We start from the raw sequence: 9,497 nt of genomic DNA on the forward strand, positions 1-9,497 counted from the left end.
AGCCATGAGAGCTTGCAACTCTGAGACCCTTCTGGCAGAGGTCAATGCTAACAAAAGAACAGTCTTCCAGGATAGAAACTTAATATCTGAAGATGCAGCAGGCTCAAAAGGAGGCAAAGTAAGTTTTTCTAAAACATAATTAAGATCCCAGGCAGGGACAGGAGGGGTCCTTGGAGGCCGCAAATTTTTAGCCCCTCTCAAGAACTGCTTCACCAAAGGATGTGAAAAACAGGAGGATCAGAACTGAAATGTGCAGAGATAGCAGAAGCATGAATCTTAATGGAAGAAAAGGAAAGTCCTTTAGATAAAAGTTCCGAAAGGTAAAGCAAAATAGAGGAGAGATCAGGAACCTGAGGATCAGAGCCTCGGTCCTGCATCCAAATAGAAAACCTCTTCCATTTAGAGGCATAGGATTTCCTAGTGCTAGGCCGCCTAGCTTCCAAAAGAACATCCAAAACTTGTTTGGGAAGACTAGAGGAAATCAAATTCCTTTGAAGAGCCAAGCTGCCAAGCAAAGGGTCTTGAGATTGGAATGTAGTAACTGACCCTGATGTTGGGACAGAAGCGAAGGGTTCAGTGGAAGAATCCAAGGAGGCCCCGAGAACAGGAGCTTTAAGGTTGGATACCAAAACTGTCGAGGCCAATTTGGAGCAATCAAGATGAGGAACTTGGGCTTGTCCTGCTTTATCTTCAGTAGTACCCGAGGCAGTAGAGGAAGAGGAGGGAAGGCATATGCTGAAAGGCTTCTCCAGCTGAAGGACAGGGCATCCACTCTCCATGCTGTTTTGTGGAAGGACCTGGTGCAAAAGCGAGGCAGCTTATGATTGAGATGGGATGCAAACAGATCTATCTGGGGACATCCCCAAACTGCAGTAATCCTGTTGAACAAGTTGGTGTCTAGCATCCATTCGTGAGGATCTGAAATGTTTCTGCTCAGGCTGTCTGCTAAGAGATTCTGTTTCCCTGGAATGAATTGAGCCTGGAGATGCAGATTCAAATTTAGAGCTGTGTCCCATAAACCCATAGCTAGTCTGCAAAGGGGTATGAATGAGAACCCCCCTGCTTGTTGATGTACCACATGACCGTGGTGTTGTCTGTGCGAATTAGCAGAGGCCCTGGTTGTAAAAGGTTTTTGAAGGCTAAAAGGGCATTTTGAACTGCCAACATTTCCTTCAGATTGATGTGCCAGTGAAGATGGTCCTTTGTCCAGGTTCCCTGCTGGCAATTGTCTGGAAAGTGTGCTCCCCAAGCATAATCCGAGGCGTCCGTGGTTAGGATTTCAGTAGGTTGAGGGAGACGAAAAGGTTTTCCTTCATTTAAAGTGCATGCCCTGGACCACCAGAGGAACTCCTTCTGGAGGCAGGGGATCAGAGGAATCAGAATATCCAGATCGTGGTAATGCTGTGACCATACACTTTTCAGATACCATTGAAGCTTTCTCATGTGAAGCCTTGCGTTTGGAATCAACAGAATGCAGGAAGCCATGTAGCCCAGAGCCTGCAGGAATTTCCTTGCAGTGAGCTGAGATAGAGTTGCCAAGGTGTTGAAAGTAGAAGCCAGCTGAGTTTGTTTTTCTGGAGTGAGGTAGGCCCTTTGTAAGGTTGTACTTAAGAGGGCTCCCAAGAATACCATTTGTTGAGAAGGGATCAAATGTGACTTTTTATGTTCACTGAGAATCCCAGTAGTAGGAGAAGACGTTGAACAAAGTCCAGATGTTGAAGCAGAAGATCTTTGCTGTCTGCCTGAATAAGGCAGTCGTCCAAATAGGGGTAAATCTGGATCCCTGAAGTCTGCAGTAAGCCACTACTGGTGCCAGGCACTTGGTGAAGACTCTGGGCAGTAGATAAACCAAAGGGCAGAACAGAGAATTGAAAGTGCCTCAAACCTGCCTTGAACCTGAGGAATTTCCTGCGTTCTTGTCTGATAGGGATATGCAAATAGGCTTCCTTTAAGTCCAATGTCACCATCCAGGCGTCCTGAGAGAGCATTGGAATTAGCTGTTGCAGAGTAAGCATCTTGAACTTTGGAATTTCCAAAAAGGTGTTTAACACAGAAAGGTCCAGAATAGGTCTCCATGAGTTTTGTTTTCTGGGAACCAGAAACAGCCTTGAATAAAACCCTTTTCCCATTTCCGAGTGGAACAGGCTCTATGGCTCTCATGGCCAGAAGAGCATCCACCTGAGTTAAGGCCTCTGACCATTGAAGTTTTGGCAGATCTGGCCAACCGTGAGTCCTTGGCAAAGTGTGAAAGTGGAACTTGTAACCTTTTAAAATCACGTCCAATACCCATCTGTCCTGGGTAATATGTCCAATTTCTGTAAAAAAGAGACAGTTTTCCTCCGAGAGGGGCGTCCAGGTAAAGGGGTCCTGAAGCCCAACCGAGAGAGTCATTGAGTTTGCTTTCTTTGAGATTGGGATCTGTCTTCTCCCCTTCTAGGTGAAGAAGCAGTCCATTGTCTAGATCTGTAAGAGGTCTGGCCTTGACCACGACCTCTGGAGCGTCTATATCTTCCCCTTTGAGGCCTGTCAGACGTAGGAAAGGACCAATTTTTAGAGGGCCAATTCCTGGAAAATCTAGGAGGCTGAACTTGCAAGAAATCTTTACAGTCTGCATGGACTTTGCCTTTTCTTCCATCTTTTAATAACTTCCTCAGCCTTAGAACCAAAAGAACATCTTGTTGAACAGGGGCATCTAATAACTTAGCCTTAACCTGTTCAGGTAAACTTTGTTCACGGCCAGGCATGTCTCCTAATCACAGTACCAGAGGCAGCAGCCCTGCAAGAAGCATCCAAAGCATCAAAACCACAATGTAAGCTATGCTTGTTAACCTGTTCAGTAGCATGCAAAACATCCTGAAGTTCCTTATCCTCTGCACAAGCAGGAAGGGAAGCAAGCTTTTGCTTTAAAACAGACAAAAGAAATTGCTGATATTTAAACATATGAAACTGGCAATTTAAAGCCCTTACAGACAGGGTAGCAGAAGTATATACATTTTTCCCCACCTGTCTAAAGCACGAGAATCCTTCTCAGAGGGAATAGGATTTTTAGAAGTAGCAACCTTAGCAGCCTTAGAGCCCTGAGAAATAGTTTCAGGATCTGCAGAAGGGTTTTAAATAAAAATAAATGAGAGTCAGGAACCCTATAAAATCTATCAGGCTTAGAAGGAGCAGGAGGCATGGAATCAGGATTCAAATTAGCCTCAGAGAAAGCATCATCTACAATGTCCAAGACAGGAGGGATAGCTAAAGGCCTATGCTGAGGAAGAAGAAGAAATTCTCTAAGCCTCTTTTTGGAAGCAGAATATTCCTGTCCTTCCCAATGAAAATGTTCCCTCATCTCATGCAAGGTTTCCCCAAAAGAAAAATCCTCAGGGGAGGCCGAGGGCAAAGAATCCTCAGCATCCGAATCCTCATAAGGGGGAAAGGAATAGTCCTGATCAGAGGAAGAAACAGAAGATACAGAAGCCTGGTCAGAGGAATCCAGAGTAATATCCTGTCGAGGCCTTTTCTCAGGAGGGGGGTGAGAACCCCTAATCATTGTAAGCAAATCTTCAGCCATCCTCAATAATTGTTTTTGTGTCTTGGGAGTGGATTCAGAAGCAGCTTGAGCTGGAAATTTAGACTTAGTAGGAGTCTTTGTCTTTGCCTTTGCCTTTGAAATAGTGATGTGAGTAGGCCTGAAAACCCCCTCAGAAGCCGGTACCTGCACAGCGGTTCCGACCCATCTGAAGGAGCGACGTCCGAAGGTCCTGCAGCAGTTAAAATAGTGGGCCTTGATGGCTCCCCATGGAGTCCGTATCGCCATCGGTTCAGAAGTGGCGGACGACAGGGCTGCAAAAGCGCCTCACTGACGACAGCCGAACGGACGCTGGCTACAGCTGCAACGAGTCCTGTTTGGACCTCGGAGGCCTGTCTTTGTCTTTGCGCTTCTTTTGAACTCCGGTAGTGTCCGACGACATTCTATAACTGAAGCGTCTGCCAAAATAATTTAAAGCCCAATTGTACCTGCGCTTGATAGTACGAGAGTTGAACCTGGCACAGAACCGACAACAAGAAACGCCGTGGTCAGGGCCTAAGCAAGGTAGACAGTAAGAGTGGAAATCTTTATGAGGTATTCGTTTCCCACACAATACAATTATTAACTTTTTCTGACATCGGAGGAACAAGAAAAAGATTCCCCAATGGGGTACTTAGCTTTGAGAAGAGAAGTAACAACTTCGGACCGACAACCAAATACGCTGTTCGAAAATCGCCAACCAACGTTTTGCGAGCTGCTTTCCACCGCACGGCAAGAAAGACTGGAGAAGATGGCGTCGGCTGAGGGCTATGTACCAAGGCGTACTGACGTCAGGATACTAGCTTATACAGCCGACGCCGGACCCAGACTTTGGGATTCTGGCTGACCTCGGACTGCCTGCTGGCAGGGGAGAACCCTACAGTCATGACTGCAACAGTGAAACACGATGAACATCTGCAGACCCATAAGTTGGACTAGTCTTATATACAAAGGCATGGAAAAAGTTATCATGGATCTAATAAATACATACGGAATCTTCAAACACTGGACCCATCCCAGTCTCGTTTTGTCAATGATAGGTCACACCTACTAAACCCAGTGGACTACTTTGAGAAGGCTACTTGAGCCACGGATGATGGACAAAAAACTGCATACTGCCTACCTTGACCTGGTAAAGGCATTCAACACACTACATCACTTAGGTATTACAGACAAACTCAAATATTTAGACATAAATCTGTATATAACCCGATGGATAGTGAAATGGCTCATGGATAGGACACATGAAGTTAGGGTGGGGGTATCCACCTCCATCAACAGGGCTGTTAGTAGTGGTGTTCCACAGGACTCAGCACTTGGACCTCTCACTTCCCTGAAGTCATAGCAAATATAGAGAGTCTTTGAGTGACCAGATCTGAAGATGACTGCAAGTTGGGTGCAATGACTGATTCTTCCAAAGATGTAGATATCCTTGAGGCGGGTCTGAGAGCCAAGTAACTGGTGCCAGAAGCATAGCCTAATACTCAATGCAAAAATGCATATTTATACCCTTTGGAAAGATGACCACCCCTGCAAATTACAACATTAATACACTTTCCTAAGAGCAGACCCAGTGATAAGGGACTTGAGAACTCAGGTTGACAGTAACCTGAACTTTGATCACCATGTGTCCTTGGTGGTGAGAAAATCCTTCTATGTGGGGCAAGTTACAAGTTATGGCAAGGCATCTAAGGAGATCATAGTCTCGCTATGCTTAGCCCTCATTAGACCAGTAATCGAGTACACTGCACTCTTCAGCATGTACCTGACCAGGCATTTGCAACAAGCATAGTGGCCACAGAGATTCCTCATTAAAAGAATACAGGGTGTAAATAACATGTCTTATGTGGATCACCTCAAACTCTTTTTCCTGTACTCAGTCTCCAGCTATAGTGGAATGTAGGAAAAGATAGGGTACTGGTTAGTAATGAACTTGTCTTTAAATAAGCTATACTTTACTGGGTATGACACTGATGCATATAGTGTATTTTATATAGCATATATCATGGATTGAGGTAGGGTAAAAAATAAAAAAAAGACACATTAAAAAGTGCCAGATCCTCATAGGTGCACTGGTTCCAAGACTGGAAAAACTGAGAGTGTAGAATATTCAAGACACAAAAACATTCCAACAATGGGGTTAGGCCAGGTTTAGGGGGATGATGCCCCTTCCTCATTGTAGAAGGAATTACTAGTCCACAAAAACGGATAGGTCAGAAAAAGAGCCATAAAGATGATAGACTGGACTGTTTAGGATAAGAAAAAAATTATGTATCATTTGTATTATGCAAGATGCCCATAATTTCAAGATGCAAGAAATGCAAAATCATTAAGAGAGAAATCAGAGAAAAGGAAAATACACAAGAAAAACTGTCAAAACCTTCTAATGTATCTTTGTGTTCATTAATACAACTGATCCATGAAACGCATTAGATAGACAAAAACTTTGGGCCGTTTGGAAAAAGAAGCAACCAAGAAAGTGCAAAAAATGTAAAGAACAAAACCCAGATATTTTTGAAAGGCATGAAAAATAAACATGGATATGGGAAAGAAAGAGATCTGTTTTGGTGCGGTACTTATGCAAATGAGACAGCCAAAGTAATCAATAACAGAAAGCATCTCAAAAGTTATTTAAAGAGAAATACAGGAAAAGTATCTTGATATGGAAACTTTCACAACACAAAAATAGGATCACAAAGGGGTAATGTAAAACAGAAGATTAGTAAAGTGGAAGTTAAACCAATAGAAGCTAAAGATAAGGAATACTTCCAAAGTGAAGGATTTAGTATAAAAGTCTAACACGGTTTATGTTACAGCATAATGGGACAATTAGTCCCCAAAGTAAAGAAATCATAAAGAGCGGGAGACATCGTGGAAAAAATATGGACATGGGAATGTATAATAACTTTAATGTGGCACAATAATTATGCAAAGGCAGAAAAGAAAACAAATCAATACAAAAAAGTGGCACCAAAGATACTTGCAGAGAAATACAGCAAAGGCATCCGGATATACAACATTTCACAATACAAAAAATAAGAAAACAAAGGGGAAAGTAGAAAAGAGGATTGCTAATGGGGAAGTTAAAGAAATAGAAACTGTAGTTGTGGATTACTTGTGAAGTAAAGGATTTAGTGTATAAAATCCAACAGTGGTAATGTTGCAGCATGATGGGTCAATGAGTCTAACAAATGAAGGAGAAACAGGTGAAACGGTAAGCATCTGATCACTTGCCACATGATGATTCTCTACAGCCTACAGTAGGAAATGAGTACAAAACTTCAGCTGGGGTCACACAGCCAGGAAAGGAGCAAGAAACCTTGGCAACAATGACACAGTCAATGTTGTGTAGCGATAGACAAGTGACAACTCTGATACAGGCAATGTTGTGTAGTGATAGACAAGTGAATTCCTACATGAAAGAGCAACAGATGATGCAGGATGCAGCTGAAGAGAATGTCACAGCAAGATGTTCAGGAACTTTGTGTAGAATCCCTGCAGCAAACGGGGAGCAAAGATAACAGTTGTTCTATTTAATAGAGATGGATAGACATATAAAGATCAATGAAAAAATATTAAAGAAAGTCAATAAGAGTCTGATTAAACAAATGAACACAGTAATTAAATCTTTCAACAGAAATGTGTGTAATATAACAGAAGTAAATAGGCTATATTAATTTGCAGCTAAATTAGTAACAGTTAAAGTCTTACCACAAAAACACAGGGCAGTAAGGGAAAGGAATGGAATAAATCAAATGACATAATGGAAGTACTAAATACAGACAACTATAAAGCAGTTAAAGAAGTGTCACTCTTAGAGGAGTACAGAAGAGAGAACAGATCAATACAGATAGAGAACTCTAAGACAGAGCTGTGATAAAAGCAATGCACAGTATCAGAACAGATCAGTATCTATTGTGCACTATCACAAATCATAGACTAAAAATATAAGCACAGACACAGAAACATAGAAGATATGCAGATAAATATAAAGGAAAAGTACAAAATAAGCAATATATTGATAACCCAAAACACTTTTATACAGAACTGAGAAACAAGACAAAAAGTATTGAAACACCACTTTTATACAAAACTGAGAAACAAGGCAAAAAGGATTGAAACACCAAAAATAAAGAAATAGATACATTTTGGACAAATATATATCAAGATCCTGTGGAACATAACAGAGATCATGAATGGACTGAAAAAGTAAAGGAAAGAAGTTCAAATATACAGGATATGAAATTGGATGAAGTAATGGCCAGAGAAATTGAAACAAAGTTAAGAAAAGATCATAACTGGAAAATCTCAGGCCCAGGTGCGGTACCTAACTTCTGGCTAATAGTATTAACATCTTTATACGAATATTTAGCCATGATTAAATACTATTTATATGTGCACCCAGAAAAGACACCAACCTGGCTAACAAAAGGCAAAACAATATTTCTACTTAAGAACAAACATGCAAGCTACCCTAAAAATTATAGACTAATAACTTGACTTCTGACAATGTATTACCAATATACTAGAATTGATGCCGACAAGAGTTTGTAGTCATTTAGAAGAAAACTCAGTCATGGCAATACAACAAAAGGGTAACAAAAGAAAGTCATATTGAACCAAGTTTCATTTTTCGTAGAATAAATTCATTAAGGAAAAATGTAAACGGGAAGAATCTAAATATATCATGTATAGATTACAAAAAAGCATTTGCCGGTATCCCACATTCATGGATGAAACGGAGCTTAAAAATTTATAAGATACACCCAACAGTGATGGATTATGTTGCAGCAGCCATGAAACAGTGGCAAACCACTTTGCAGTTGCACCATGATAAAGGACAAATTACAGGGAAAAAAATTCAAAGGGGATATTATCTCCTGTTGGTATTGTAGCATCATCCATGAAGACAGTGGGATGCTGCTCAGTGGTTGGCTCATACCTGCCTGTGTCACATATGGTCCGGAGAGGTACGTCTCAGGTCATTCACATCCACATGGGCTATGACTGAGTCATACTGATACTTGACGTTTAGTGACCTCAGTGCTTGCATGTGATGAATCTTGGTCCCTGACAGGCAACTAACTGTAACTTCTCCTTATCTAACCTGGTGACAGACATTTGTATGTCTCACAATGGAGTCTCCTGTGAACAATATATTTGATTCTGTGATGTTGCACCTCATGGCCTTGATAGTTGAGGCACAATAACAGGTAGTTTTATGTGATGTGGTGGGAGTTGTCTTATTTGTGTGCATGCAGTGTTTCTGACAACTGTGTTTGAGAGGAATTTGAGGTTTGGGTAAGTTGCATATGAGCACATCCTCAATTATAATGTATTGGCTGCTTGGGCAGTTTTTCCATCCCTTTCCACTTTCTAGTTTAAAAGCCTGCATTTGCGCTTGTTTCCCAGTTGTCCTTTAATTTGTCTAGTCCAGTTACAGACTTGCTGTATCCAGGATTGTTTGTAAGCTTCTGAGTGCCCCAGGCCTTTCTGTGTTAGAGGGAAGCATTCTAGCTTATCATTGGGAGTGGTAAGCACTAGGTAGCCTATCTACCACAACAGGAGTGGTTTCTGGCCCAGAAATTGTAGTTTATTGGCCGTTTGGGCTGTTTTTCCATCCCTTTCAACTTTCTGGTTTAAAAGCCCGTGTTTGCGCTTGTTTCCCACCTTTCCTGTAACTAGTCTAGTCCAGATACAAATCTGCTGTATCCAGGACTGTTTGCAAGCTTTTGAGCCCCAAGCCTTTCTATGTTAGAGGGAAGCCTTTTAGCTTATCAGTAGGAGTGGTAAGCACTAGGTGGCCTATTTACCACAAGAGGAGTGTTTTCTGGCCCAGAAATTGTATTTTATTGGACGTTTGGGCAGTTTTTCCATCCCTTTCAACTTTCTGGTTTAAAAGCCTGCATTTGCACTTGTTTCCCACCTATCCTGTAACTAG

Source organism: Protopterus annectens, chromosome 10.part0 (genome assembly GCF_019279795.1).
Source record: "Protopterus annectens isolate FY-2018-M chromosome 10.part0, PAN1.0, whole genome shotgun sequence".
Classification (NCBI taxonomy): Eukaryota; Metazoa; Chordata; order Ceratodontiformes; family Protopteridae; genus Protopterus; species Protopterus annectens.